Here is a 23577-nt window from a genome sequence, read left to right as displayed (position 1 = left end):
ACAGCATACCATAAATGTGTTTCCATGAACCAGGCTGTAACTAATCTTCCCCAGAATCTTCAGGCTATCTTAGTATGTGCTTATCTACTTTCAATTTCCTTCTAGAGTTGGTTGTTCTTCATTTCCCATTTGAATCATAATTTAGCAAGCCTTCAGAGTCATTGGTATTCAGACTCTGGACCCTGTCTCCCCATGGAGAGGAGCAGGTGAATTCTCCACTCAGTATTTTCTTTTCATTTCTACCACATACAGTTAAAGGGTCAGCCAAAGACATGAAGGGCGTTTAAGCAGGCAAGTGGGGGCCATTTCCACAGTTCTTCCATTTTCTTCACCCTGTCCCCCAATTTCGGCTGACAGTGGCTGCACTGATGCTATTTTTACTCCTTATATGACTAAAGATTTCTGCTTGTGTCACTCCAAAATGACAAAGAAATGAGATACATCCTTAGAGGGAAACCGGTATGAATGTGAAGTTTACTAAGTATGGTTTTCTTTTTTCAATGGTCAAGTTCCTTCTACATCAACTTTAAATCACTTTCTCATGCTTTCAAAAGGCTATTACATTTTAAATAAAGTTTCCAATTATTATCCATTAGGAAATACAAATAATTCCTAAGTGATAGAAGGCATATCTTCTTTATATAGTTTTTATAGTATTTCTGCATTAAGATGTGGTGGTTTTGCTGTTGTAACAAACATAGACTTTTCTTATGGCTCATGGTAGATTTTGTATCACTCGTTCATTAGCATAGTGCTCCCAGCCAAAGGCATTGTAACTCGGACCTGAGCAATGCTTGCCCAACAGATGCTTTCTCTGTAAGTCATGCCATTGTCTTTGTGCTCGGTACCCTGGACAGCATGCCAGCACTATACTTAGAGACCATTTCGGCAAATCCACGAGGAAAATGACAGAATGCAAACACTGTGGCATTAAAATGTCCATAAGGAGACATCTGTTTAGAGTGAGGGGGGGATAAGAAGATAGAATTTCATTGTATTCAACCTGAGTTGGATACATGTGCACTGACCAACTCAAAATGTCTGACCAGGAAAGTACTGTAGGTACTGATTTGGGTGTAAACGAATTTTAGTGAGTTCAGTTTTTTCCAAACTTTATTTTTTTAATCCTTCATTTTTAATAGTTTCTATTTCTGTGTTTTTAATCTATTAATGTTTTTGAGAATATCTAATTTTTGTCAGTACTATCCAGTGAAATTTTCTCACTTCTCTCAGTGGAAAATTTCTTGAACCCACAGATTTTTTCATAGGTATGGTATGTTTTCATCTCTAAAAGTTGCAAGCATTTCTTCTTTATACTTTTAATTTGTCTTATTTTATGTTTTGTTATCCTATTATAAACAGTCATTTTATAGTCCTGTGTCCTAATTTCATAATCTCTGTTGTTTCTACATCTGTTTTAATTGATTTTTCTTTCTGGTCTGGTAATGAATAGAACAGTTTCCTGTTTCTACTAATTTTTGGTTGAGTTCTAGATATCACATCCTTTGTGATTTTGAGTTCATGCTTGGAAGCATGATGTTCAGGTACACGAACAGGCACTTACACCTCTAGGAATCAGCTTGATGTTTCATAGCCCGGTTTATACATTTTCTGTACATATATGAAATAGGCTTTGCTTTGGAGGATTACATCTTCACTTCTTTCTGTTTTCTACTGATTTCCATTCAACAAGATGTCTCCATATTGGCTGGCAGGAACTTGAACGGTTCTCACCTGTGAGGGGAGATTTTTTCAGCTACAACTAGCAGGTGATTGTCTTGAACTTGGTCTATCCCCAGCCTTGTTGAATTTCATCTCTTACATTTCAGAGGAGAATTCAGCCCAAGACTGAAGATGAAACTCTCTCCACTTACTCTGCACTGTAAATCCTGGTTCCCTCTACTCCTTCATGTACAACCCCTATCTTAATAATGTAAGTCCACAATATTCTTCTTGACTCCCCTTTCTGCACTGAAGTCTGAAAATTGCCTGCAGTCAGAAAATGATGATGAGGGTCACCTATGAGTCTCTTTTATAAAGGGTAGCAGTAATGAGCTGCCTCTAGTCCAATATTAAAATGTACCTATTTCATATATTTTGTCAAGTTTTCTAGTTGCTTATGATGGGTGGTACACCTTATCTTTACATAGGAATGAATACAAATTTCTCTAGTAAATTTAAGTTTTATTTCTCATCTTTAGATTTTTATCTCACTTACCTTTAATAAGTGGGAATTGACTATCAATTTTTATAAGCTTTTTGGAAAAGTAGTTTATCTCAAACATTTTGTTAAGTGTGTCAGCATTTTCCCACTGACTTACAAAGCTGCTGTTGTCATATGTCAATTACTTATTTGTCTGTCTGTCTGTCTACCTGTCTGTGTTTGAGCTTGTTTCTGGTTCTTTACTGCACTCTATTCATCTGCTTTCCATTGCTCATCTCAGTAATGTTTGTTCTTTAACACATTAGCTTCCATAGCTTCCTATCCATGCGTGCTATCTTTACTCAGTCTCTCTCTTTCAATAATGTTTCCTTTGTTTACCCATAAAGTTGTTGCACATCTATCGTTAAATTTAATTCTCAACAACGCACATTTCTGTTGTTTTTTTATAAATGATATCTTATGATTAGATTTTCTCTTTGCTAATAGCTTACTGGGATACAGTGTTTTATATACTGATTTTCTATCTAGTCATCTGCTGAATTTTCTGAAGTCCGTTGGTTTAGCCCTGGATTCTCTGCTTTCCTGTGCATATGAACTTATTGTTCTCAGGTTTTTTTCTATTAAGTTTATTGGTACATTTTAGGTATAAAATACAGTTACAGTCATCATTGGGATCTTGTACCTTTACATGAGTCTCTTAGTTCTTATTTTTTTCCCCTTCCCCTGCCCTCCCTTCACCCCCTCCACCCTTTCTTATTTGCAAAGACTTTGTTTCCATTTTTTTCCTTTTCTCACATATTTTCTTTTCCCTTCTTTCCTCTCCCCAACCCCTCCCACTTCCCTGCTCCTTTAGACTTTTTCTTCCTATTACACAAAATCAATTATACATTTTTAAAATTACAATATCAAAATTTAGAGGACATTACCACAGATTTTACAGAATTTAAAAGGATATAGAAAACATATTACAAAAATCTTTTTGGAAATAAATTTGACAACTTCTAAGAAGTACCTTGGAAGACAAATTAATGAAACTGACTCTGGAGGAAATATAAAATTTGAATAGCACCTATTAAAGAAAGTATATTCCTAGCTTGAAAACCTACCTATATGACAACAGCAGGCTCATAAACATTTTAACTGATGAGTTATTTCAAACATTTAAAGCAGAAGAAAGAAGGAACACTTCTCCCCTCATTTTAGGAAATCAGCATTGTGCTAATCCTAAATCTGGACAAAGATAATAGAAGAAAAAAGTATGAACATAGATAAAAATTTGTTTAACAAAGCAAACTACTAGAAGTCAGATCTGGCAGCATGTAGAAAGTGGTTTTATTATAGGGATGGCAGTGTTGGTTCAGCGTTGGAAGATCCACCCCCAAAAGTCAACATTTTAACAGAGGAAAGGAAAAAGCCATATGATCCTGTAGTAGTCAGAGAAAAAGTATTGGACTAAATTCTACAGCTGTTCATGGTAAAAGCTATCAGGAGACTAAAAGTAGAACAGAAACTTCTCAACAGATATGACATGTACTCCATACTTCCAGCAAAAGCACCTTATATGAGTGGAGAAGATGCAATGTTTTCTCCCTAAGGTGGGGAACAAGGGCAGGTATGCCTACTCTTCATCTGTCCATTAAATTTTGAAACATAGGCCCAAACCAAAATAGTCTGGCAATAAATTGACACAATTAGGATAGGATTGGCAAGGTAGAAGTAAAATCTTTATATGTAGATGAAATGATCATCTACAGAGAAAACACTAAGAAATCTCTAGGAGCCCCTAGAACTTGTATTTGAATTTAGCAGGATTAGAAAACACAAGGTATATATAAAAATTCAGGTCTATGTGTACTTGCTATAAATAAAGAATTGGATATTGAAATTTAAAAGTTATGTAGGAGTACAAAGAACCTAGAAAAGTAAAAAGAAAAACAAAGAAAAAAATAGTGTTGGAAGACAATTGTTACCTAATTTTAAGACTCACTCTAAAGCAACAGTAATCAAGGCAGTGTTGGCATAAGGAAAGATATATAGATCATTGGAATAAAACAGAAAATCTGGAAATAGAACCATACATATATGGCCCACTGAGTTTTGAAAGATTATTTAATATTAACATTTTATAGAACATAAACTCAACTTAAGAGCAGAGGAAAGATAGTGTTTTCAGCAAATGGTACTAGAACACCCTTTGTAAAAAATTAACCTCAACCCTTTATTTCCATACATAAAGATAACTTGAAAGGATCTATGAACCTAAATATGAAAGACCAAAACTATAAAACTTTAAGAAGAAATTATAAGGGAAAATGTTCTTGAATTTAGTGTAGGCAAGAATTTCCTAGGATACAAAATACATGATGTGTAAAAGAAAGAAATTGATAAATGAGATTCCATCAAAATTTAGAACTTTAAATGACATCATTAAGAAAATGAAAAGTAGTCCTTAAACAGACCATATTTATAATACATATAACCTATGGCAAGAATATATAAAGAACTCTTACAGCTCTTTAATAGACAACCCAATTAAAAACTACACACAAGAAGATGATAAATAGCCAGTACAGCACAAGGAAAAGTGTGCAACACTAGAATCAGAAAAATACTAATCAGTACAATGACAAGATTGTATTATACACTCATTAGGGAGATGAAGTTAAAAGTTTTAAAAGATCATATGTCAGCTTAGGTGTGAACCAGTTAGAACTTTTGAATACTGCTAATGTGAATGTAAAATGATAAAGCCATTTTGGAAAACAATATAGAAATTACTTGTATTACTGTTAATACAGTAATACAGTTCTGTTCTTAAGTTTTTACTTAAGAGGAATGAAAACACATGTTCACAATAGATTTGTGCATACAAGTTGACTATCCCTTATTTGAAATTCTTGGGACCAGAAGTATTTCAGATTTTTGTTTGAAATCCACTTGATCTGCAAAGAGGATAGCTACTCCTGCTTTTTTTCGGATTTCTGTCACATGGAGTATTGTTTTCCACCCTTTAACTTTCAGTCTATGAGTTTCTTTTTGAATTAAGTGTGTTTCTTGAATTCATCTTATTGTTGGATCTTGCTTCTTGATCCATTCTGCCAGTCTATTTCTTTTGAATGGTGAATTGAGACCATTAACATTGATGGTTATAACTGATATGTATTGACATCATTGTCTTCACTTTTTCTTTTTGTTGGATTCTCTCCCTCCGCATTTAATTTCTTGTCATGCCCAATGGATTCATTCAGCTAGCCTTCCTGGGATTGTGATCCTCATTGTCTTTCCTAGAATATTGTCTAAATATTTTTGGAGCACTGGTTTGGTATTCATGAAGTTCCTAAGGTGCTCTTTGTCATGAAGGTAGCTTATTTCTCCATTAATTTTGAAAGATAATTTTGCAGAGTACATCAATCTGGATTGGAGGCTGTTTTCCTTTAGGGCTTAAAATACATCACTCCATGCTCTTCTTGCCTTGAGGGTTTGCATTGAGAAGTCTGCTGTGATTCTGATAGGCTTTCCTTTGTATGTGATTTGTTTCTTTTCTCTATCTGCTTGTAGAATTTTGTTCTTTAGGGTTTCTAGAATCCTAACTATTATATGCCTATGTGTAGATTTTTTTTTTGATCAAGGCTATTTAGAGTCCTATATGCCTCCCTTATCTGTATGTCAAGTTCTTTTTCCCTGCTTGGGGAAATTTTCTGCTATCACTTCTGTGAAGTTTTTTTATGTCATCTGCACTCTCTCCTGTTTCTTCATTGACTCCAATCAGTCTTATATTATTCTTCTTTGCATTGTCTAGCAGCTGTTGGATTGATTTCTTGTGGTTCCTTACAATTTTGAAGCAATTTTTTTCCTGGTCACTAATTGCAATCTTATCTTCTATATCTGAAATTCTGTCCTCACATTGGCTCATTCTGCTGTGTAGACTTTCAATGGAGTTTTTCATGTCCTGGAAATCTATTTGCATCTGTTTTATGGATTCCATTTGTTTCCTTTGTTGGGATTCCATCATGTTCCTCAGCTCCTCTGTTTTTTTTTATCTGTGTTCTCTCTAGATTTATTAATCATGTCTTGCACTCTGGGCACAATCTCTGCTGTTATCTGAGAAATTATTTCTGATTTCACTTTTTCCAGATCCTCCTTTGTTGCCAGTTCAGGGAGTCCAGGTGGTTGAATATCAGATTGTTTCATCTAATTTCCCTTTGGGGTTGCCTTTGGTGATCTAGAAGTCTGGTTTTGAGGCTTGTCTACATGTCTTCTCATTTCCACGGTGGGGTAGGGTGGGGGTGGGGGTGCTGCTTGTGCCCAAGCGGCTCACCTCCTCTGTGCTGAGAGTGGTGGCATGGGGCCCAGGAGCCTCTTCCTGGGCACTAGGATTGGCTCACCTCCTCTGTACTGAGAGAGATGGTATGGCGGCCTGGGAGCCTCCTCCTAGTGACCTACTGTTCTTGTTTCTAAGGTTTACTCTGGATTCTTAATTAACAGTGCTATCATAGCCATCTATGAAAAATAAACAAACTGGAAAACTGAGAACAAGTGGTAGGGGTAGACATTTTGTTCTTGTCCTGACTTTAAAGATTTGTTTTTTTATCTTTTCAAAATTAAATATGCAGTACATTGTAAGTTTGACCTTTTATTACAATAAAAAAAATTTCTGGTATTAATATGTTTTGAAAAAAACTGTGTTTTGAACATACATTGAATTTAGTCCTATGCATAGAAGTCATCTCTTGAATTGATTGTTATCCATCCACAGTTTTTAAGTTCAGTGGTAGTTTTTTAATAATGCTTCTTATCCTTGTATTCTTGGTATAAATTCACTGTGCTCATAATGTATTAATTTGTAGGTGGCTACAGTTTTTTTTGTTTTGTTTTGTTTTGGTACCAGGGATCAAAATCGCGACCTTGTGCTTGTGAGGCAGGTGGTGGAACCATTGAGCTAAATCCCTAGCCCATAATGTATTAATTTTTGAATACAGCACTAGCTTTAATTTCCTAATGTATTTAATATTTTTCTGTGGTCAACAGTTGGGTTAGGATATGCCATTCCTTTCTCACAATGTCCTTGTCTCTGTTTTAAACAATTTGAATTTCAGACTGGTGACCAGGCCTTCCATATCTAGTCCTTTAAACACTAGCTCATTTGTTCCTTGAATTAATAGAATTTTTATCTAAGGCTGTCTGGGCCTGGAGGGCTTTTTGTTTTGTTTTGCATTGGTTTTTGGTGAATTTTAAAATATTGATCCTATTTATACACTGTTATACATTCATACAACTTACTCTACATCTAATCTTTATTTTTAATAACATAATTCCCTTCATACCAGAACATTATCCATCCTGTTTTACCTAATTCATTTTCCTATATTGTTCTTTATTAATTTTTAATAAGTTCACAAATTCATGACTTTTAAAAACTTTTCACTTTCTCAGTCTTGGCAGATATTTTTTTCCAATTTTATTAAGTTTTTCTCCAAAACTAGCTTGATTTATGTTTCTTTTTAACAAAATATGATTTGTTATTTATCATATTAAAGTCTGCTTGTTCTTTGTTCATGTTTATTTATGTTTTTTATCTACCTTTTGAGTTCAATAATAATATTGACAGTTTTCTATCATTTGTCTTTGCTAATGTTAGTATCATTCTAAATATGTTTATAATGCTATATTAACAAGCTGGTATTTCTGTCAACCATTTATGGACAGGGTCTAACTTTCATTGTGGGACACACTTGGTGAAGGACACCTGGAGGGCACATGGCAGATCCACTGGCCTCCTCTTCCTCCCTGTCCTTGGCACTGGACAGGCAGAGACTCCAGGAAGCTCTGTGGGAAGAAGTGGAGCCAAGATGCTTGTTGAAGGGAGGTGGGGATTCAGCAAACAATGACAGGGACACTACAGGCCAGAGAAAAATGACCTGGCCACACTGCTGTAGGTAACTGTGGGGTCAAGCTGAACATAATTTGCATCACTTTAGCAAAGCTTTGGGCTGCCTTTGAATGTTGCAAGAGGTGAGATTTGAATAACAGTAGAAGCAAGCCTGATAGGAAAACCATGAAGGCTATGTAAGGCATGCAGAGGGGGAGGGCAGCTGAGCAGAGAGAATTACACAGCAGGCTTCTCTGATGAAATCAAATAACTAACTTTAATTGCATTTAACAGAAGATTTTAGTAGTGAGGAAGAGAGAGGCAGTTAATAAGCCATCCTCCAGCCCAGATCTAGGGTTTTATTAAATTTCAGAGGGAGCACTGAAACCATGAAACCCTGTCTAAAGAAGGCAAGATCAAATTGAGGCCTGTGGAAGACAATTGCTCCTGTCTTCTCCCGGGCGGTTTGAACTGTGAGAGGAAGAGAGGCAGGCAAGGGTTTCAGAAGTCTCTGGGTGGCGTAGGATTTGTCTAGGGGAACAGATGCTGATAAGAGAAGATTAAAAATAGGCAGCCTGATAGAGAGACACAGTGTGAGGGGCTGGGGACAGACAGAAGGCCCATAGCATCCTGGGTCCAGTGGGACAGAGTGGCCCTCTGTGAAGGCCACACAGGCTGGGTTGTTCCAGTCTGCAGTGAGGTAGAGAAGCACTGACTCTTCCTCTCCCCTGTATATTAGAGGGCGTGTGGTCTGGCCAAGAGCTGGCACCACCCTCCCCATCTCTCCCCTGTGCCCCCCTCACTCCTGCTCCCTGAGAGGGGCTGGGTGGCTTGCCTCAGTGCTCTCCCACTGCTACGAAGGCCACCTTCCCAACAGGGTTGAAATCAGGAGGGATTCAGGCCCACCCTTAACATCCCTGACTGCCTACACCCCAGTGAGCTACAATGAATACACCTAGCCTCTCTGAAGATCCCCCAGTTTTGGTTCCACCATTACTTTTTTTTTTTCCTAGCCTTCCCTTCACCCCCTCCACCTTTCTCTATTTACGAAGACTTTATTTCCATTTTTTCCATTTCTCATCATTTTTCCTTTCCCTTCTTTCCTTTCCCCTGCCCCTCCCACTTCCCCTACCCTTTTGGACCTTTTCTTCCTATTTTGCATTATCGATTATTCATGCTAATCATTGGTACATTTTAGGTATACAATATAATGACATTCATCATTGGAAATTTGCACCTTTACATAGTCTCTCTTGGTTCTTATTTTTCACCCTTGCCCAGCCCTCCCTTCAACCCCTCCAGTCCTCCCTATTTACAAAGATTTTGTTCCTATTTTTCCACTTTCTCATATTAATCCCATTCCCTTCTATCCTTTCCCCTACCTCTCCCACTTCCTTCCCCTTTGCCCCTTTCCTTCCTATTTCACTTTACTTATTATTTACACTTTCAGTTTCTCACACCAGAGAAACTATTCAGTATTTATACATGTGTGTCCTATTTATTTCACTTAAGAGTATTGCCTCAATGTGCATCCACTTAGCTATAAATGTCTCTAATTTCTCATTTTTTATGGCTAAGTAGTACTCCATTTTATAAAAAAAACCACATTTTCTTTATCCAGTCTCCAGTTGATGGGCACTTGGGCTGTTTCCAAGTTTTAGCTATCACAAACTGTGCTGCTATGAACATGGGTGCACATATATCACTGTGGTATGATTCTTTTAATTCTTTGGGGAAGATCCCCAGCAGTGGAATACCGGGGTCAAATGGGACTTCCAGTCCTAGTTCTTTGAGGTATCTCCATACTGATTTCCACAGTGCTTGCACCAGTCTACACTCCCACCAGCAGTGGAGCAGGGTTCCTCTTTCCCCACAGCCCTGCCAGCATTTGTTATTGGTGGATTTCATGATAGCAGCCATTCTTTCTGGGGTGAGGTGGAATCTCAGCGTTGTTTTCACTTGCATCTCTCAAATGACCAGTGATGTTGAACATTTTTTCATGTATTTCTTTGCTATTTCTACTTCTTTGTGTGAGAAATGTCTGTTCATTTCAGATGCCCATTTTCAGATTGGGTCTTTAAATTTGGGAGGTCTGATCTTTTTAAGTTCTTTATAGATTCAAGATAGTAGACCTTTGACTGAGGAAAACCAGGTGAAGAATTTTTCCCATATTGTGTGTTGTCTCTTCACACTGCTGGTGGTTTCTCTTGCTGTGCAGAAGCCTTTTAATAAGAAGAGATTGCACTTGTTGATTGTTTGTGCTAGTTCACAGGCAACTGAGGTTTTATTCATAAAATCTTTTCCTACACCGATGTCTTCAAGAGTTCTACCTTAACCTCTGTTCCAACTGATTCAGAGTTTCTATTTTAATATTCAGATCTTTAATCCATTTCAATTTTAGTTTAGTGCATGGCAAGAGATATAGGTCTAGTTTTAATCTCTGGCAAGTTGAAACCCAATTTTTCCAGCACCATTTATTAAAGAGGCTATCTTTCTTCCAGTGAGGGTGTTTGGCTGCTTTGTCAAAGATGAGCTGGCTGAGTGTGTCTGGCGTTGTTTCTGCATCTTCTAATCTGTTCCACTGGTTCTCAGGTCTGTTTCTTTGCCAGTACCATGATGTTTTTAACACAGTAGCTTTGTAGTGTAGTTGAAGGTTGGGGATTGTGATACCCCCTGCCATGTCTCTGTTACCTAGAATTGCTTTTGCTATTCTGAGTCTCTTCTTGTTCCAAATGAATTTTTGGATTGTTTTCTCAAGGTCCGTGAAGTATGCTGCTGGGATCTCAATTGGAATTTGCATTAAATCTATACAGCAGTTTTGGAAGTATGGCCATTTTCACTATATTAATCCTTCCTACCCAGGAGCAGGGTATGTTGTCCATTTTCTGATATCTTCAATCTCTCTTTTCAGAGTGCTATAGTTTTCAGAGAAGAGGTCTTTGATTTCTTTTGTTAGCTTGATTCCTAGGTATTTCAGTTTTTTGGATGCTATTGTGAAAGGAATTATTTTCCCTATTTCTCTCTCAGTGAGTCTGTCATTCATGTAGAGGAAAGCTATTGATTTTTGTGTGTTGAACTTGTAACCAGCTACTTGACTGAATTTGGTTATTAAGTCTAGAAGACTTTCGGTGGGGTTCTTGGGGTCTTCTATATAGAGTATCATGTCATCTGCAAATAATGACAATTTGACTTCTTCATTACCTATCTTTATTCCTTTTATTTCTTTCTCTTGTCTAATTGCCCTGGCTAATGTTTCCAGAACTATATTGAACAAGAGTGGTGATAGTGGACATCCTTGTCTTGTTCCTGATTTTAGTGTGAAGGATTTCAGTTTTTCACCATTTAGTATGATATTGGCTGTTGGTTTTTCATAGATGGCTTTTATCAGTTTGAGGTAGAGACCATCTGTTCCAATTTTTTGTAGGGTTTTTATCATAAATGCATGTTGGATTTTGTCAAATGCTTTTTCTGCATCTATGGAGATAATCATATGGTTTTTGTCCTTGGCTCTATTGATATAGTGTATTACATTGATTGATTTGTGTATGTTGAACCATCCCTGCATCCCTGGGATGAATCCCACTTGATCAGGGTGTATGATCTTCTTGATGATCTTCTGCATTCTATTTGCCAGTATCTTATTAAGGATTTTTGCATCTATGTTCATTAGTGAGATTGGTCTATAGTTCTCCTTTTCGGTTGGGTCTTTCTCTGCTTTGAGGATCAAGGTGATGCTTGCTTCCAGGAATGAATTTGGGAGTATTGCTTCCCTTTCAATTTCATTGAAGAGTTTAAACAGTAGTGGCATCAGTTCCTCTTTAAATGTCTTGTAGAATTCAGCAGTGAAGCTATCAGGGCCTGAGCTTTTCTTAGTTGATATGTTTTTAATTATGTTTTCAATTTCATTGGTTGATATTGGGTTGTTCAGAATTTTTAGGTCTTCTTCGTTCAACTTTGGTAATTCATAAGTATCTAGGAATGTGTCCATTTCTTCTGTATTTTCTATCTTATTGGCATATAGGTTCTGGAAGTAGGTATTGATGATCCTCTGGATTTCTACTGGGTCTGTTGTAATTTCACCCTTTTCATTCCTAATTGCATGGATTTAGACCTTTTCTTTCCTTTTTCTGACAAGGTTGGCTAAGGGTTTGTCAATTTTGTTGATTCTTTCAAAGAACCAACTCTTGGTTTCATTGATTTTTTTGTATCATTCTCTTAGTCTCCATTGCATTGATTTCTGCTCTGATCTTTATAATTTCCTCCCTTGTATGAGCTTTGGGGTTGTCCTGCTCTTCTCTTTCTAGAAGCTTGAGGTTCAGCATCAGGTTATTTAATTGGGCTCATTCTGTTTTCCTAATATGCATATTCACTGCTATGATTTTCCCCCATAAGACTGCTTTCATTGTGTCCCATAGATTCCGATATGTTGTACTGTCATTGTCATTTAATTAAAGGAACTGTCTGATTTCTTCTTTAATTTCCTCTGTGACCCATTGGTTATTCAGAAGTATGTTGTTCAATTTCCACATGTTTATGAAATTTTTCCAGTTTCTTTTGCTATGGATCTCTAATTTCATCACACTTTGGTCTGATAATATACAGGGGATAAGTTCAATTCCTTTGCACTTACTTAAACATGTTCTATGTGTGAGTATGTGGTCTATTTTGGAGAATGACCCATGTGCAGCTGAGAAGAATGTGTATTCTGATTTTGTGGGATGGAAGACTCTGTAAACATCTGTTAAGTTCATTTGTTCAAGAGTTTGATTGAGTTCTAGTATTTCATTACTTATTTTTTGTCTAGTTGATCTATCTATTTGTGACAGTGGGGTGTTGAGGTCCCCCACTACAATTGTATTAGTGCATATATGACTTTTCATGTCCATTAGTATTTGTTTTGTACAGTTGGGCGCACTAGTGTTTGGTGCATAGAAATTTATGATTGTCATCTCTTCCTCTTGGATTCCTCCCTTTATAAGAATGTAGTATCCTTCTTCATCTCTCTTAATCAGTGTTGGTTTGAAATCTACTTGATCTGCAAAGAGGATAGCTACTCCTGCTTTTTTTTGTGTTCCTGTCACATGGAGTATTATATTCCACCTTTAACTTTCAGTCTATGAGTTTCATTTTGAGTTAAGTGTGCTTCTTGTATGCAGCATATTGTTGGATTTTGCTTCTTGACCCATTCTGCCAGTCTATTTCTTTTGATTGGTGAATTGAGACCATTAGCATTGATGGTTATAACTGAAACGTACTGACTTGTCATTGCCATGACTTTTTCTTTTTGTTGGGTTCTCCCCCTTTACATTTAATTTCTTGTCATGCCCGATGGGTTCATTCTGCTTTGCTTCCTGGGGTTGTGATCCTCAATGTCTGTTCCTAGGATATTGTGTAAAATTCTTTGGAGTGCTGGTTTGGTATTCACGAAGTTCCTAAGGTGCTCTTTGTCATGAAAGTATCTTATTTCTCCATCCATTTTGAAAGATAGTTTTGCAGGGTACATCAATCTGGGTTGGAGGCTGTTTTCTTTTAGGGCTTGGAATATGTCACTCCAAGCTCTTCTTGCCTTGATGGTTTGTGTTGAGAAGTCTGCTGTGATTCTGATGGGCTTTCCTTTTATATGATTTGTTTCTTTTCTCTGACTGCTTGTAGAACTTTGTTCTTCTGTTGAGTTTCTGGAATCTTAACAATTATATGCCTATGTGTAGATTTTTTTTGAATCAAGGCTATTTGGAGTCCTATATGCCTCACTTATCTGTATGTCAAGCTCTTTTCCCCTGCTTGGGAAGTTTTCTGCCATTACTTCTGTGAAGAGTTTTTTTTTATGTCATCTGCACTCTCTCCTGTTTCTTCATTGACTCCAATCAGTCTTATGTTATTCTTCTTTGCATCATCTAGCAACTGCTGGATTGATTTCTCGTGTTCCCTTAAATTTTGAAGCAATTTTTGTTTTCCTGGTCATTAATTGCAATCTTATCTTCTATATCTGAAATTCTGTCCTGACATCAGTTCATTCTGTTGTGTAGACTTTCAATGGAGTTTTTCATCTCCTGGAAATTTATTTGCACCTGTTTTATGGATTTCATTTGTTTCTTATGTTGGGATTCCATCATGTTCCTCAGCTCCTCTCTAGATTTATTAATCATGTCTTGCAGTAGGAGCACAATTTCTCCTGTTATCTGAGAAATTATTTCTGATTTCATTTTTTCCAGATCATCTTTTGTTGCCAGTTCAGTGGGTCCAGGTGGTTGAGTATCAGAGTGTTCCATCTCATTTCCCTTTGGGGTTGCTGTAGGTGATCTGGAAGTCTGGTTTTGAGACTTATGTACGTGTTTTTTCATTTTGACTGGGGGGGCGGGGGGGGTGCTGTTGGCAACTGCGCAGATCATCTCCTCTGAGCTGGGAGAGGTGGGACAGGGGCCGGGAACGGTGGTAGGGATGGTGACCCAGAAGCCCCTTCCTCTGGGCTGGGAGCGGTGGGATGGCGGCTCCAAAGCCCCTACGTCTGCTCCGGGAGTGGCGGGAGGGATGGTGTTCCACCGTTTCTAATGGAGAGGTGACAGCTGCCACTCACACAGCTACATCTCCCCAGGTTCTGCTGATCAGCTCATGTGACAGTTGCATCCATTTTGGATGCCCGAACCTGCCCAGAGATATCTGCCCTGACTGCAGCAGGCTCGAATTTATTTAATCTATGAAGTAGAATTAAATTTGGACCCATCAGGAAGCTCAGATCAAAAAGTATTCACTTAGACCAGCTTAGACCAATCAGCAGGCTCCAGTTTGGACCAATCCCAGGCCTGTCGCTGCTATATAAGCAGCACTCCGCTCACACTCCTTGGCTGGGTCTAGAAGGGCTCCCTCTCCTGTACTGATTCCCCTCTGCTGCAGCACAGGCTCTATTCATGCAAAGCCTCTCTCCAATGGTCCTATAAATCTGCTTGTGATTTATTTCTTGGTTGGTGCGGGCTTGGAAGGTTCTGTAAATCTACTTAGGGTTCTTATCCTGAGTAGTGTAGACAGAGCATTGTTTTAAAAAGAAAAGGCTATAAACACTAGTGGCTGCTAACCCTCCCAGCAGATGACAGCACCCAGTGTTAACTGGTTTTAACTGATAGTGTCAGGGCCACTGAGCTGCATGTTGCTAATTCATTATCTGAGCAAAAGAACCCTCAATGAACTGGGGACAGATGGTCTCCATCGCACATATTCACTCTCACTCAGCAGATGTTACTGAGCACCAAGCCTTGCTTGAAGCCCTGTGAAACACAGATTTACCACAAAAGTAGCCCATATACCCAGAGGATACACAGACAGGTGAAGAAACGTGTTTTCTAGGTGACCTCAGAGCTCTCAAAGGTGAGTGGAGGGCTACCCAGCAAGGCAAGGTTGGGGAGAGCCATGCCTTTCTCTGGGACCCAAGGGCAAGCTGGGTGGCACTTTGCCTTTACCAATTTGTCCATGTGACTACAAATGACAAGTTCTGGCATGTTGCTCGGGGTGAATTTGACAAAATGACCACAGGGCAAGCTCATGTCACACCAGAGGCTGAGAGTGGGGTGTGAAGCGCATATCAGTTAGCATTCCTGCCACTGGGACACAATGCTTGAAATTCACAACTTAAAGGAGGGAAGGTTTAATTTGGCTCACATTTCATGGGATTCAGTCAATGGTTGGCTGGCTCCAGGACAGGAATAGGGATGGTGAAAGGAAATGGTAGATTAAAGCTACTCACCTCATGACAGCCAGGGAACAGAGAATCAAGGGAGTTGCTAGGGAAGATTTGCCTTCTGTTATGGTTTATATCTGAAAGTTCCCCAAGGCTTCTTGTGCTCATAGGTGGAACTTTTGGGAAGTGATTGGACCATGGGGGCATGATGCTCATCAGTGGATGAGTTCATGGATGAGTTTATAGCTGAATGTGATTTGGGAGGTGAAGTCTGGTCAGAGGAGGTGGTCACTGGGAGTGGCCTGGAAGACTCTATCTCCCCATGTCCTCCTTGATTGCTCTCTCTGCTTCCTAACACTGTGCCATGAGCTGTTTCTCCTCCACCATGCCCCTCTACCAGGCTGTCCTGCCTTGGAGCAGCCAACTATGCACTGGAACCTCTACAAACTGTGAGCCAAAATACACTTTTCCTCTTTAGTTGTGAGTGTCAGGTATTGCATCTCAGCAATGAGAAGGTAACTAAGATACCTTCCAAAGGCATGGCCCCAGTGACACTCCTTCTCCAAGGCCCCACCTCCTAAGAACACATTTAGCTATGAACTCAACAGCAGATGAATGCACTGAGTACCCTGCCCCCTGATTCAAACACCTTCCACACACATGAGGCTTTTGGGGGACATTCAGGGTCTAAACTACAGTGGAGAAGAAGGGCTGGGAGCCTAGGTAGCAGGAAGTCCGATCCTTCACACCCTCGAGGGGCTGCTGGCCTCAGTGTGTGTAATTGGTGACAAATGGGATTTCCTGTGAACCTGGAGGTGTCTGAAAGAATCTGAAGTTGTGATTTTTCTCTTCCTGCTATCTCCCTCTCCCAAGATGACTTGCCCAGTCCTTGGAAGCCTGTGTCGCCACCACTACATCACAGATTCTGGTGGCTCCAAGTGCCCGTCCAGAGTGTCTCTCTTTAGTAACATGTGAGTTCTGGGTACTGCTCCTTTCTTCCTGTAGTTGAAAATCGTTGCTTCTTGCCTGGGTGCTGTTGCAGTGACTTGTGAGTATACAAAAATGCCACACTGCTCTGGTTTCACCTAGGTTCCCCCTGCACCACACAACTAGATGCCCTCTTGCTTCTCCTCCTGCTTTTGTCTTTAACCCCATGGCCCTGGTCTCTCTAGTAGAATTCAGTAATACAGTTGCACAGCTCCCACTTCTCCTTTCAGAAAATCCTCCCTCCATTTTCCTCCTCTGCTGTCAGTCCTGCTTCCTGGAAAGGTGGCCAGAGATTCCTGTTCCACTTGCAACTCCATCTTCATTCTCATTCACTCCTTTATCACTGTCATGAGTATGTGTGTGGTGCCTGTGACAGGAGATGCTGAAGAAGGCATGGCTGAGTCAAATGGGTACAGCTTCACCTAAATGTATGCTGTCAGTGGATAAAAAAGTATCCAGAGATGACTTATTTTTAGTTCCTGTGTTAGTCAGTTTTCCATTACTATAGCTAATACCTGAGATACACCAACTTAAAAAGAAGAAAGGTTTATTTTGGCTCACAGTTTTGTAGGTCCATAACCAGCTGTCTTCATTGTTTTGGGACCTGTGGTGTGCAGCTTTTCATGGCAGGTAGAGCGTGGTTGAGCTAACTGTTCACCTCCTGGTCAAGACAGGAAGGAGAGAGGAAGAAGAGGGTTAAGGTCCCCATGCTCCCCAAGGAATGTGACCCATATAACCAAAAGATTTTCAACTGAGGCCCTCTTCAAGGCTCCAACACCACCCAACAGGGCCAGGGCTGGGGGTGCCAATCCTTCATCCCAGGGGCCTTTGGGGACACTTATGTGAACCAGAGATGTTGTCTTGGAGGAATGGCTTGAGTCAAAGCTTCAAGAGTCCATTATCTGGGAAAAGCAGGAGTCACTGACAAGATTTCAGGAAGAGGGACAGGACAAGAAAGCTTTCAACAAATGTCCAAACAAACCAGCTCACTGGGGTAATGAGAGATGAGTCCCAGAAAGATGTCCTGGAAAGGAGCCATAGCACGTGCACCTTGCTTCTCTTCTGTTCTTTTATCGGCCTCCAGGTATAAGACGCAAAGCAGTCAGACTCCTCAGGCCAGAGCCCTTTCTCATGGAAACTCATGGGATCTTTCTAACTCAGAACTTTAACAAAAATCCACTTAACACAAAACCACAAAACAAGCCTCCTCTAACGACCATAAACTTCACCCCAAAATGGTCAGTGTCATCCAGATGCCCTCGTTGTCCTAGCACAGTGCCACATTATAGGAATTTTACTGTAACTTGAGAGGATAAATACACTAAAAAACCGAACACATCCAAAAGTTTCCTGTGCAGTCCAACAGCCCCTACACACACCATTGCCACAGTTCTACTTCTGAGGTGGTCCTGGAGTGCGGGAGTGGGTGTGCTTTCCTAGGTCTGTCTTCCCGTAGTCTCCAAAACCTAAGCTTGCAGGATTTTAAGACTCACAACACCTTTGCTGCTGGCTTGGCATAATTCTATGCCTGCATCCGTGGGGCGTAACAGGAGTGTGTGATGTGCCTCTGCCCAGGGCCCTCTTGTGTGTTGCAAACACTTCCATGATAGCACAAGTCACCCATTGTGCACATCGATCAACATTTAAAACCATGAGGCAGAGATTATTTAATTTCTCTCCAAGCCCATCTCCTTTTCTCCAGGGCACCCTGCATTTAGGTGACGCCAAGTGAAGAAACGGTGGCCAACAGAAAACTAGAAAATGATAGATGCTACATCCAGGACTGGTCCCTGCAATCTGCATCCCTAGATCCCCAAGGAAAGCAGAGCCCCAGGTTGGAAGGAGCCCTGATGCCAGCTCACAGAACCTTCCCACGTGAGAATCAACCTCCCTTGGGTTCAGCCACCAAGATCCGAGAGTCTGATTAGACACTGCGTTCATGAGGATCAAAGCAAGTGATGAAGAGGTATGAGCAAGGAGGGTGCCATATATGATGACAGAGTTGATGGGTTTTATCTCAGGGCTTGGGACATTTGGGAGCTGTCACTGGGCCTGTAGGACTGAAAGCACCTCCTTCACTCTCCCATTGGTCAGGTCCAGCTACCTTCCTCCACTGACAGACCTGAGAAGCTGGGTGCAATCCAGTCTTACATTTTAATCCTTCTGGCATGATTTTATCTAGATGTCCTCCAAAGCTTCATGCACCCAAAGCTGGAGCTTTTCAAAGGTGAAATTACCACTGGGTTATGACAGTGGTGTAGCTGACTTGCTGTTAGGAGGTGGGTGCTGGTCAGAAGAGGCAGGTTACTGTGGGCGTGACCCGGAAGTATGTGCTTTCTTTGGGATCCTCCCTGACTCTGCTTCCAGGCTGCCATGACATGAGGGGAGCCGTCCTCCTCCACCCTTCCTGTCTACCAAGCTGCCCTGGCTTGAGGCCAGTGGGCTAATGGACTGAGACCTTTGCAAACTGTGAGCCAAAATAAACCTCTCCTCCTTAAGTTGTGGGTGTTGGGTATTGTGACTTAGCAATGACAAAAAGACCAAGACACTCACATTATTCCTCTTCCTCTGACATGTCTTTTTCTCCAGGGACAGTCCTGGCTCCATTACCGGCAAAGACACTTCATGACCAGCCTGTTTATGGCACATTAGTCTTGTTACAAATTTCCTCAGACCAAGGTTACCCTAACAACCCATCCGTAGATTTTCTCACATCTAAAAGACAATTTCTAGCTTTGCATCTTGCAATGTCATTCAGTTCATCTAATCCCACCCTCACTGTATTTGCAGGTACCTGGGCGTCTACAGAGAAGAACGTCCGCTTTCGCAGTCTTCACCTATGTATCCCACAGAGGAGAACCACATTCACCAGTGTGCCTTCAGCTAGGCTCTGTGCTGAGCCCTGCACTGGGGACTGACAATTAAAATCATAAACATCAGCCGTCACCTTCCAGAGCTTCTGGTCCATAGTGCAGAGCGAGATGCTGTCACAAGTCTTTGGAGTCATCCTAACCTGAGCATAGATGCCTCCCATTCTTCCAGGCTGTGTAGTAGAAATGGATTGCATACACTCTTATGGTTCTCAGTTCTCAAATGGTAAATGGGTTGTAGGGATAGCAATTTCTTAACCAATTAACGAGATGTGAGATGAAATGGGTTGAAGTCAGCATGTGTCCTCCCTCAGAGCAGAGGCTCTCTGCAGGGAAGTGGTATTTCTGGCAGCTGGGAGATGCGCTAGCACTGGCTGATTTGCAGTCATAGCACTGATGGAGGCGCAGCTCGGTGGACCGACCGGGCCCAGCCTGAGGTCCCGTGGGCTTCCTGACAAAATGCCCTCTGTGTCGAGTTTCAAGGGCACGTGTGAAAGAAGCAGTGCTCACTGGAGTCAGAATGGCCGCTGCCCACCTGAACCTGCCTAGGAGGAGTGGGAGTCATCCACAGGGGACCTTGAGCTGGAGCTGAGCACAGGGAGTTGACCCTGAATTATCCCGGTGGCCTGAGTGCAATCGCATCTCCTCGTAATGGAGGGGTGGAGGGGCCTTTGGGAGAACACGTGGAGGAGAAGGAAGTATGAAGCTGGAGGCCAAGACCTGAGTGTTGTCACACAGGCCCAGGAAGACTGCTGGTCACCCTAGCTGAAGAGGCAGGAGGACTTCCCTGGCCCCCAGAGATAGTGAGAACCTAGGACCACCTCGGGTTCGGCTTTCCGGCATTCAGAATACATTTCTGGGCCGGAAGGCTCTATTTTTTCAGCAGCCACTGGAAACTAGGACATCACTCTTACTGTTCCATAGTAGCCCAGGGCTCCCATGGGCCCGGAACCCTCTTCCTTCACCATACCAGGGGCAAGCTGCAGAATCTTTGACTGACAAGGAGACATTCTGCAGCCTGCCCTGCAGAACATCCTCGTTCCGAGTATGTGGAGGCTCCTGGCTGCTGAGAAGTTTCAGATGGGCAGTCCCTGGAAGCTCATGCTACTAGAGGCATAGGCACTGCATCATCAAGGTGACTGGCACTATCATTGATTCTCTGAAGAATTACTAGAGACATTTGAGGAGCACACAATGCCCAGGACCAGGTCGATGCCCTGCCCTAGGTTCACACCTGCTGGCTCAGAGCATCCCTGATGTAGGTACCCCTGCTTGCTGACCTGGGCTGCCCATTCAGAGGCCTCCCAGCACTTCAGGCTGGGTCTCATTCCTATGCAGCAGTACTTACTGGACAGCCCTAGTGTGGCAGAGCAGAGACAACCAGATTGGAAGTTGTCTAAGTGTTTGTCACTGGACCTTCTCTGGAGTCTGTTTTCCTAGATGAAGAATTCTTCCCAAGACCTCACCCTCTTTGCCCACAATTGGATCCATTTTCTGTGGGTCAGGTAACCTGTTTTCATCTATGTTTTGATCTACATGAGGTGCAATGATTTATTAAAAGGTTTGGGTACTTTTAGATACACTGTCAATACGGAAGGAGTTTAGCTCTGTTTAGGATATAGCTAACTTCGGAGTCCCTCTTTCTATCATGGAAATAGCATTATGTAACTACATGAAAAGCCCCAAACTTAAGCAGAAAGGAGAACTAGAGAAAATAAATAGAATAATGATATATTTGAAAATCTCAGCACAGAGGCTGTCTTATCACAAGTTCTAAAACACAATTCCCTTTTATAAAATTGAGACTCTCAGAATAGCTCTATCTTTAAACCATGAAAATTCTGACTTCATGCTTCCTGGCACACCGTTGTGTGTATCATATATCACTTCAGGATCTTAGCAAGAGAAAGCCATTTCCAATGTTACACATAATTTGAAAAGTCATTCGCTTGTTCCTTGCCCCTCATTCCTTTAAAATGACTTTTCAGAAAACGCAAGAGTTTAAAGTTTTACTTTCAGTTGTCAACTGTGACTTCCGGTTAGACAACAGTTAGCTTTCTTGCTCTTTGGAAATGTCACCGCACAGAGGTCTCAGAGCAGGGACTTGGGTTTCACAGCAGTTCGCACTCGATCCAGGATGGGAAGCTGCAGAGATGGTAGGAGATGCTTCCTGCCTCTTACCTCGCTGCTGCTCCTGAGCAACAGAGCTCGGAGGAGGTGGTGTTTAAGTAAAGAGTAAGAGGGAACTGAGCAGGACTGAGTTTGTGAGGTACAGGAAGTGCCAGAGTAAAACAAAGAGACACTTGTTGGTGGCAAAGCCTCTTGTTAAAATGCCAGAAGTGGCATTTCCAGTATGCATGAACATAGAGGGTCCTGGTGACACGCAGCAGGGTAAGAGATCATTGTTTCTTACTGGGTGCATGAAGACAAACGCGGTGGCCCATGCCTACAGCTAGCTGGAGCGGCCACAGTTCTCTGTGAAACAGGAGCTTTGTGTTTAACTCTGGACTTGGGATGTGACCTTGTGAATGTCATTGAGCTTCCAAGCCATTCTTAGTGGACTTTGCCCCCTTGCCTGGCAGGGGTATGGGTCAGGGGACAACCAGAGGGTGATGCTGGCTGTAATGTCAGGTGTACCATCCCTAGAAAGTAGGATTCAAGGCACATGCAGATGCGTGTCAACCTAAGACCTACATGACAATCAATCCTGGTTTTTAGAGTCATCTGAAGACTAGGTTTTTCATCATTACAGATCACAACATATTCCTTATTCCATTTTTCAAGTTACATGGCAACTCTATTTTTTAATTAAAATACATGGCTGCAAGAGAAAGAAAAGGCCTCAGAATCCAGACCCTGGGGCTAGGATTCCTGCATAGCAGCTCCCTGGTTATGATTTGGAGATGAAGTCTTTGATTTGTAGTTATTTACCAATGTGTAAATATATTACATGTGATAACATTTGTTTTAAAACTTTGTATTAAAATTAATTACAGTAATTTGTCAATAGTGATTCCAAGCTAGAATTAGTTGATAATCATATTTCTTCATTGCATTTGATCTCCCAACCTTTATACACACTACCCTTCCCCAGTGTATAAAAGGACTTTTCTTTTAAATCCTAGAATCTTTTGCTAGCAAAACATAGTTATGTAGTTTTAGTTGGACAGATACTTTAATATCTCCATTAGATTTTGACTAAATGCTAAGAAATGTGCTTACTTTCTCTAAGTCTCCCCTTTTTATAGTCTATCTAGTGAGAAGAGAGCTTTGTTTTGTTTAATAGCTTTATTCTTTTACTCTTCACGCTAGTAGGCAGGAAGACTTGGCTAGTCTGCTGCAGAATTGTAACATGTAGAGATTTTCATAGCAAAAACGACTGCAAATGATGTCATATACCGTGATGATTAATTTTGTGTGTCACCTGGGCTGGGCTATAGGGTACACAGATACTGGTCAAACATTAAGCCAGTGTTTCAGAGAGGGTGCTGGGGGTGACATCAACATGCAAACTGGTATACTGAAAGGAGCAGAGTCTCCGTAATATGCATGGGGTTCTTCCAGTCAGTACAGAAGAGTAAGTTTAAATGAGACTGCAGGACCAGTCAACCCTGAGCAAGGGACAGTTCTCTGCAGAGTGCCCCAGACTTCACCCACAGTATGAGCTCTTCCTCCTTCCATAGCAGCGAGCTCTGGACTCAGAGTGGACCCTCAGCTCTCCGAGGTCCCCAGCCAGCTGTCTTCTGCCTGGAACCACAGCTTCAGCTGGTCCTCCCTGAGGAGACTGGATTCAGCAGTGTCAACAATAGCATATGCCAATTTCTTGCAGTAAGTGCTTGTGTGTGCGTGTGTGTTATGCATGTGCACACACATTCGCATTCTGCTGTTCTGCATCTCTGGAGAATCCTGACTAACAGAGCATATTAAGTCAAAACTAATAAAACATCAATAGACACTGTGTCTTCCCATGCACTGTGATTCTGATGTGCTCTCCTTCTATTCAAGGAAAGCCTCAGGA

Source organism: Heterocephalus glaber, unplaced genomic scaffold (assembly GCF_053883595.1).
Source record: "Heterocephalus glaber isolate CG9 unplaced genomic scaffold, H.glaber_assembly_v1.0 deba00001537, whole genome shotgun sequence".
In the NCBI taxonomy this organism is placed as follows: Eukaryota; Metazoa; Chordata; class Mammalia; order Rodentia; family Bathyergidae; genus Heterocephalus; species Heterocephalus glaber.
The sequence above is the reverse complement of the archived record's forward strand: the minus strand, read 5'-3'. Positions refer to the sequence as shown.